Source organism: Schistocerca piceifrons, unplaced genomic scaffold (assembly GCF_021461385.2).
Source record: "Schistocerca piceifrons isolate TAMUIC-IGC-003096 unplaced genomic scaffold, iqSchPice1.1 HiC_scaffold_2042, whole genome shotgun sequence".
NCBI lineage: Eukaryota > Metazoa > Arthropoda > Insecta > Orthoptera > Acrididae > Schistocerca > Schistocerca piceifrons.
Window position 1 is genome coordinate 318,119 of NW_025727947.1, and position 9,148 is coordinate 327,266.

The following is a 9,148-nucleotide window of genomic DNA, read 5'->3' on the forward strand; positions in this document are numbered from 1 at the left end:
CTGTGTTTCATCGTCAATAAGCCAGTCAGAGGGATACAGTAAACCTGAAGTGAAGCATCGGAATCTATAAGCAGTGTCACAGTAATGGTTCAAAATATAGACAGTTGGAAGAGTCAGTCTTCTTGTACTTAAGTCGGCATTGTGTCTTTTGTATTTAATTCCGATGCAATTTCTGTCTATCATCGTCAATAAGAAGGTCAGAGGGATACAGTAATTCTGAAGTGAAGCATCGGAATCTACAACTAGTGTCACAGGAATGGTTCAAAGCATAGTCAGTAAGAAAAGTCAGTCTTCTTGTACTTAAGTCATCATTGTGCATTTTTATTTAATTCTGTTGCAATTTCTGTGTTTCATCGTTAATAGGATGGTCCAAGGGATACAGTAAACCTGGAGTGAAGCATCGGAATCTATAACTAAAGTCACAGGAATAGTTCAAATCAAAGACAGTAAGAAGAGTCAGTCTTCTCTTACTTAAGTCGGCATTGTGCCCTTTGCATTTTATTCCGATGCAAGTTCTGTGTTTCATCGTCAATAAGAAGGTCCATGGGATACAGTAAACCTGATATGAAGCATCGGAATCTATAACTTGTGTCACAGGAATGGGTCAAATCATAGTCAGTAAGAAGAGTTAGTCTTCTTGTACTTAAGTTGGCATTGTGCCTTTCGTATTTAATTCCGATGTAATTTCTGTGTTTCACCGGCAATGAGAAGGTCAGAGGGATACAGTAAACCTGAAGTGAAGCATCGGAATCCATAACTAGTGTCACAGGAATGTTTCAAACATAGACAGTAAGAAGAGTCAGTCTTCTTGTACTTAAGTCGGCATTGTGCCTTTTGTATTTAATTCCGATGCAATTTCTGTGTTTCACCGGCAATGAGAAGGTCAGAGGGATACAGTAAACCTGAAGTGAAGCATCGGAATCTATAACTTGTGTCACAGGAATGGGTCAAATCATAGTCAGTAAGAAGAGTTAGTCTTCTTGTACTTAAGTTGGCATTGTGCCTTTCGTATTTAATTCCGATGCAATTTCTGTGTTTCACCGGCAATGAGAAGGTCAGAGGGATACAGTAAACCTGAAGTGAAGCATCGGAATCTATAACTAGTGTCTCAGGAATGGTTCTAAACATAGACAGTAGGAAGAGTCAGTCTTCTTGTACATAAGGCGGCATTGTGCCTTTTGTATTTAATTCCGATGCAATATCTGTGTTTCATCGTCAATAAGAAGGTCCAAGGGATACAGTAATCCTGGAGTGAAGCATCGGAATCTATAACTAGTGTCACAGGAATGGTTAAAACATAGAAAGTAAGAAGAGTCAGTCTTCTGTACTTAAGTTGGCATTCTGCCTTTTGTATTTAATTCCGATGCAATTTCTGTGTTTCATCGTCAATAAGAAGGTCCACGGGATACAGTAAACCTCAAGTGAAGCATCGGAATCTATAACTAGTATCACAGGGATGGTTCAAAACATAGACAGTAAGAAGAGTCAGTCTTCTTGTACTTAAGTCGGCATTGTGCCTTTTGTATTTAATTCCGATGCAATTTCTGTGTTTCATTGTCAATAAGAAGGTCAGAGGGATACAGTAATCCTGAAGTGAAGCATCGGAATCTATAACTAGTGTCACTGGAATGGTTCAAAACATAGTCAGTAAGAAAAGTCAGTCTTCTTGTACTTAAGACATCATTGTGCAATTTCTATTTAATTCTGTTGCAATTTCTGTGTTTCATCGTTAATAGGATGGTCCAAGGGATACAGTAAACCCGGAGTGAAGCATCGGAATCTATAACTAATGTCACAGGAATAGTTCAAATCATAGACAGTAAGAAGAGTCAGTCTTCTATTACTTAAGTCGGCATTGTGCCCTTTGCATTTTATTCCGATGCAAGTTCTGTGTTTCATCGTCAATAAGAAGGTCCATGGGATACAGTAAACCTTGAGTGAAGCATCGGAGTCTATAACTAGTGTCACAGGACTGGTCAAAAATTGACAGTAAGAAGAGTCAGTCTTCTTGTACTTAATTCGGCATTGTGCCTTTTGTATTTAATTCCGATGCTGTTTCTGTGTTTCATCGTCAATAAGAAGGTCAGAGGGATACAATTAACCTGAAGGGAAGCTTCGGAATCCATAACTAGTGTCACAGGAATGGTTCAAAACATAGTCAGTAAGAAGAGTCAGTCTTCTAGAACTTAAGTCGGCAATGTGCATTTTCTATCTAATTCCGATGCAAATTCTGTGTTTCATCGTCAATAAGACGGTCAGAGGGATACAGTAAACCTGAAGTGAAGCATCGGAATCTATAACTAGTGTCACAGGAATGGTTCAAAACATAGACAGTTGGAAGAGGCAGTCTTCTTGTACTTAAGTCGGCATTGGGTCTTTTGTATTTAATTCCGATGCAATTTCTGTGTATCATCGTCAATAAGAAGGTCCAAGGGATACAGTTAACCTGAAGTGAAGCATCGGAAACTACAACTAGTGTCACAGGAATGGTTCAAACCATAGTCTGTAAGAAGAGTCAGTCTTATTGTACTTAAGTCGGCATTGTGCCTTTTCTATTTAATTCCGACGCAATTTCTGTGTTTCATCGTCAATAAGAAGGTCAGAGGGATACAGTAAACCTGAAGTGAAGCATCGGAATCTATAACTTGTGTCACAGGAATGGGTCAAATCATAGTCAGTAAGAAGAGTTAGTCTTGTTGTACTTAAGTTGGCATTGTGCCTTTCGTATTTAATTCCGATGCAATTTCTGTGTTTCACTGGTAATGAGAAGGTCAGAGGGATACAGTAAACCTGAAGTGAAGCATCGGAATCTATAACTAGTGTCACAGGAATGTTTCAAACATAGACAGTAAGAAGAGTCAGTCTTCTTGTACTTAAGTCGGCATTGTGCCTTTTGTATTTAATTCCGATGCAATTTCTGTGTTTCATCGTCAATAAGAAGGTCCAAGGGATACAGTAAAATAGGAGTGAAGCATCGGAAACTATAACTAGTGTCACAGGAACGGATCAAAACATAGTCAGTAAGAAGAGTCAGTCTTCTTGTACTTAACTCGGCATTGTGCCTTTTGTATTTAATTCCGATGCAACTTCTGTGTTTCATCGTCAATAAGAACATCAGAGGGATACAGTAAATCTGAAGTGCAGCATCGGAATCTATAGCTAGTGTCACAGGAATGGTTCAAAGGCATAGTCAGTAAGAACAGTCAGTCTTCTTGTCCTTAAGTCGGCATTGTGCTTTTGTATTTAATTCTGATGCAATTTCTGTGTTTCATCGACAATAAGAAGGTCCAAGGGATACAGTAAACCTGGAGTGAAGCATCGCAATCTATAACTAGTGTCACAGGAATGGGTCAATTCATAGAGAGTAAGAAGAGTCAGTCTTCTTGTACTTAAGTCGGCATTTTGCATTTTGTATTTAATTCCGATGCAATTTCTGTGTTTCATCGTCAATAAGAAGGTCCAAGGGATACAGTAAACCTGGAGTGAAGCATCGGAATCTATAACTAGTGTCACAGGACTGGTTCAAAAATATACAGTAAGAAGAGTCAGTCTTCTTGTACTTAATTCGGCATTGTGCCTTTAGTATTTCATTCCGATGCAATTTCTGTGCTTCATAGTCAATAAGAAGGTCAGAGGGATACATTTAACCTGAAGTGAAGATTCGGAATCCATAAGTAGTGTCACAGTTATGAGTCAAACATAGTCTGTAAGAAGAGTCAGTCTTCTTGTATTTAAGTCGGCATTGTGCCTTTTGTATTTAATTCCGATGCAATTTCTGTGCTTCATCGTCAATAAGAAGGTCCCAGGGATACAGTTAACCTGGAGTGAAGCATCGGAATCTATATCTAGTGTCACAGGGACGGTTCAAAACATAGACAGTAAGATGAGTCAATACTCTTGTACTTAAGTCGGCATTGTGTTTTTGTATTTATTTCCGATGCAATTTTTGTGTTTCATCGTCACTAAGAAGGTCAGAGGGATACAGTAATCCTGAAGTTAAGGATCGGAATCTATAACTAGTGTGACAGGAATGGTTCAAAGCATAGTTAGTAAGAAGAGTCAGTCTTCTTGTAGTTAGGTCGGCATTGTGCCTTTTGTATTGAATTCCGATGCAATATCTTTGTTTCATCGTCAATAAGACGGTGCAAGGGATACAGTATACCTGAAGTGAAGCACCGGAATCTATAACTAGTGTCTCAGGAATGGTTCAAAAATAGACAGTAGGAAGAGTCAGTCGTCTAGTATGTAAGTCAGCATTGTACACTTTCTATTTAATTCCGATGCAATTTCTGTGTTTCATTGTCAATAAGACGGTCAGAGGGATACAGTAAACCTGAAGTGAAGCATCGGAATCTATAACTAGTGTCACAGGAGTGGTTCAAAAATAGACAGTTGGAAGGGTCAGTCATCTTGTACTTAAGTCGGCATTGTGTCTTTTGTATTTAATTCCGATGGAATGTCTGTGTTTCATCGTCAATAAGAAGGTCCAAAGGATACAGTAAACTTGAAGTGAAGCATCGGATTCTACAACTAGTGTCACAGGATTGGTTCAAAACATAGACAGTAAGAAGAATCAGTCTTCATGTACTTAAGTCGGCATTGTGCCTTTTCCATTTAATTCCGAGGTTATTTCTGTGTTTCATCGTCAATAAGAAGGCAGAGGGATACAGTAAACCTGAAGTGAAGCATCGGAATCCATAGCTAGTGTCACAGAAATGGTTCAAACCATAGTCAGTAAGAAGAGTCAGTCTTCTTGTACTTAAGTTGGCATTGTGCCTTTCGTATTTAGTTCCGATGCAATTTCTGTGTTTCATCGTCAATAAGCCGGTCAGAGGGATACAGTAAACCTGAAGTGAAGCATCGGAATCTATAACCAGTGTCACAGGAATGGTTCAAAACATAGACAGTTGGAAGAGTCAGTCTTCTTGTACTGAAGTCGGCATTGTGTCTTTTGTATTGAATTCCGATGCAATATCTTTGTTTCATCGTCAATACGACGGTCCAAGGGATACAGTAAACCTGAAGTGAAGCATCGGAATCTATAACTAGTGTCTCAGGAATGGTTCAAAACATAGACAGTAGGAAGAGTCAGTCATCTAGTACTTAAGTTGGCATTGTGCCTTTTGTATTGAATTCCGATGCAATATCTTTGTTTCATCGTCAATAAGACGGTCCAAGGGATACAGTAAACCTGAAGTGAAGCATCGGAATCTATAACTAGTGTCTCAGGAATGGTTCAAAACATAGACAGTAGGAAGAGTCAGTCTTCTTGTCCATAAGGCGGCATTGTGCCTTTTGTATTTAATTCCGGTGCAATATCTGTGTTTCATCGTCAATAAGAAGGTCCAAGGGATTCAGTAATCCTGGAGTGAAGCATCGGAATCTATAACTAGTGTCACAGGAATGGTTCAAAACATAGAAAGTAAGAAGAGTCAGTCTTCTGTACTTAAGTTGGCATTTTGCCTTTTGTATTTAATTCCGATCCAATTTCTGTGTTTCATCGTCAATAAGAAGGTGCAAGGGATACAGTAAACCTCAAGTGAAGCATCGGAATCTATAACTAGTATCACAGGGATGGTTCAAAACATAGACAGTAAGAAGAGTCAGTCTTCTTGTACTTAAGTAGGCATTGTGCCTTTTGTATTAAATTCCGATGCAATTTCTGTGTTACATTGTCAATAAAAAGGTAAGAGGGATACAGTAATCCTGAAGTGAAGCATCGGAATCTATAACTAGTGTCACAGGAATGGTTCAAAACATAGTCAGTAAGAAAAGTCAGTCTTATTGTACTGAAGTCATCATTGTGCATTTTCTATTTAATTCTGTTGCAATTTCTGTGTTTCATCGTTAATAGGATGGTCCAAAGGGATACAGTAAACCTGGAGTGAAGCATCGGAATCTATAACTAATGTCACAGGAATAGTTCAAATCATAGACAGTAAGAAGAGTCAGTCTTCTCTTACTTAATTCAGCATTGTGCCTTTTTTATTTAATTCCGATGCTGTTTCGGTGTTTCATCGTCAATAAGAAGGTCAGAGGGATACAATTAACCGGAAGTGAAGCTTCGGAATCCATAACTAGTGTCACAGGAATGGTTCAAAACATAGTCAGTAAGAAGAGTCAGTCTTCTAGAACTTAAGTCGGCAATGTGCATATTCTATCTAATTCCGATGCAAATTCTGTGTTTCATCGTCAATAATACGGTCAGAGGGATACAGTAAACCTGAAGTGAAGCATCGGAATCTATAACTAGTGTCACAGGAATAGTTCAAAACATAGACAGTTGGAAGAGGCAGTCTTCTTCTACTTAAGTCGGCATTGTGTCTTTTGTATTTAATTCCGATGCAAATTCAGTGTTTCATCATCAATAAGAAGGTCCAAGGGATACAGTTAACCTGAAGTGAAGCATCGGAAACTACAACTAGTGTCACAGGAATGGTTCAAACCATAGACAGTAAGAAGAGTCAGTCTTATTGTACTTAAGTCGGCATTGTGCCTTTTCTATTTAATTCCGATGCTATTTCTGTGTTTCATCGTCAATAAGAAGGTCAGAGGGATACAGTAAACCTGAAGTTAAGCATCGGAATCTATAACTTGTGTCACAGGAAAGGGTCAAATCATAGTCAGTAAGAAGAGTTAGTCTTCTTGTACTTAAGTTGGCATTGTGACTTTCGTATTTAATTCTGATGCAATTTCTGTGTTTCACCGGTAATGAGAAGGTCAGAGGGATACAGTAAACCTGAAGTGAAGGATCGGAATCTATTACTAGTGTCACAGGAATGTTTCAAACTTAGACAGTAAGAAGAGTCAGTCTTCTTGTACTTAAGTCGGCATTGTGCCTTTTGTATTTAATTCCGATGCTATTTCTGTGTTTCATCGTTAATAAGAAGGTCAGAGGGATACAGTAAACGTGAAGTGAAGCATCGGAATCTATAGCTAGTGTCACAGGAATGGTTCAAATGCATAGTCAGTAAGAACAGTCGGTCTTCTTGTCCTTAAGTCGGCATTGTGCCTTTTGTATTTAATTCCGATGCAATTTCTGTGTTTCATCGTCAATAAGAATGTCCAAGGGATACAGTAAACCTGGAGTGAGGCATCGGAATCTATAACTAGTGTCACAGGAATGGTTCAAATCATAGAGAGTAAGAAGAGTCAGTCTTCTTGTACTTAAGTCGGCATTTTGCATTTTGTATTTAATTCCGATGCTATTTCTGTGTTTCATCGTCAATAAGAAGGTCCTAGGGATACAGTAAACCTGGAGTGAAGCATCGGAATCTATAACTAGTGTCACAGGACTGGCTCAAAAATAGACAGTAAGAAGAGTCAGTCTTCTTGTACTTAATTCGGCATTGTGCCTTTTGTATTTAATTCCGATGCAATTTCTGTGTTTCATAGTCAATAAGAAGGTCAGAGGGATACATTTAACCTGAAGTGAAGATTCGGAATCCATAAGTAGTGTCACAGGAATGGTTCAAAAATAGACAGTAGGAAGAGTCAGTCTTCTAGTACTTAAGTCAGCATTGTACACTTTCTATTTAATGCCGATGCAATTTCTGTGTTTCATTGTCAATAAGACGGTCAGAGGGATACAGTAAACCTGAAGTGAAGCATTGGAATCTATAACTAGTGTCACAGGAGTGGTTCAAAACATAGACAGTAGGAAGGGTCAGTCTTCTTGTACTTAAGTCGGCATTGTGTCTTTTGTATTTAATTCCGATGCAATGTCTGTGTTTCATCGTCAATAAGAATGTCCAAGGGATACAGTAAACCTGGAGTGAAGCATCGGAATCTATAACTAGTGTCACAGGAATGGTTCAAAACATAGAAAGTAAGAAAAGTCAGTCTTCTGTACTTAAGTTGGCATTTTGCCTTTTGTATTTAATTCCGATGCAATTTCTGTGTTTCATCGTCAATAAGAAGGTGCAAGGGATACAGTAAACCTCAAGTGAAGCATCGGAATCTATAACTAGTATCACAGGGATGGTTCAAAACATAGACAGTAAGAAGAGTCAGTCTTCTTGTACTTAAGTAGGCATTGTGCCTTTTGTATTAAATTCCGATGCAATTTCTGTGTTTCATTGTCAATAAGAAGGTCAGAGGGATACAGTAATCCTGAAGTGAAGCATCGGAATCTATAACTAGTGTCACAGGAATGGTTCAAAACATAGTCAGTAAGAAGAGTCAGCCTTCTTGTACTTAAGGCATCATTGTGCATTTTCTATATAATTCTGTTGCAATTTCTGTGTTTCATCGTTAATAGGATGGTCCAAGGGATACAGTAAACCTGGAGTGAACCATCGGAAACTATATCTAATATCACAGGAATGGTTCAAATCATGGACACTAAGAAGACTCAGTCTTCTCTTACTTAAGTCGGCATTGTGACCTTTGCATTTTATTCCGATGCAATTTCTGTGTTTCATCGTCAATAAGAAGTTCCATGGGATACAGTAAACCTGGAGTGACGCATCGGAGTTTATAACTAGTGTCACAGGACTGGTTCAAAAATAGACAGTAAGAAGAGTCAGTCTTCTTGTACTTAATTCGGCATTGTGCCTTTAGTATTTAATTCCGATGCAATTTTTGTGCTTCATAGTCAATAAGAAGGTCAGAGGGATACATTTAACCTGAAGTGAAGATTCGGAATCCATAAGTAGTGTCACAGGAATGAGTCAAACATAGTCAGTAAGAAGAGTCAGTCTTCTTGTATTTAAGTCGGCATTGTGCCTTTTGTATTTAATTCCGATGCAATTTCTGTGCTTCATCGTCAATAAGAAGGTCCCAGGGATACAGTTAACCTGGAGTGAAGCATCGGAATCTATATCTAGTGTCACAGGGACGGTTCAAAACATAGACAGTAAGATGAGTCAATACTCTTGTACTTAAGTCGGCATTGTGTTTTTGTATTTATTTCCGATGCAATTTCTGTGTTTCATCGTCACTAAGAAGGTCAGAGGGATACAGTAATCCTGAAGTTAAGGATCGGAATCTATAACTAGTGTGACAGGAATGGTTCAAAGCATAGTTAGTAAGAAGAGTCAGTCTTCTTGTAGTTAGGTCGGCATTGTGCCTTTTGTATTGAATTCCGATGCAATATCTTTGTTTCATCGTCAATAAGACGGTGCAAGGGATACAGTAAACCTGAAGT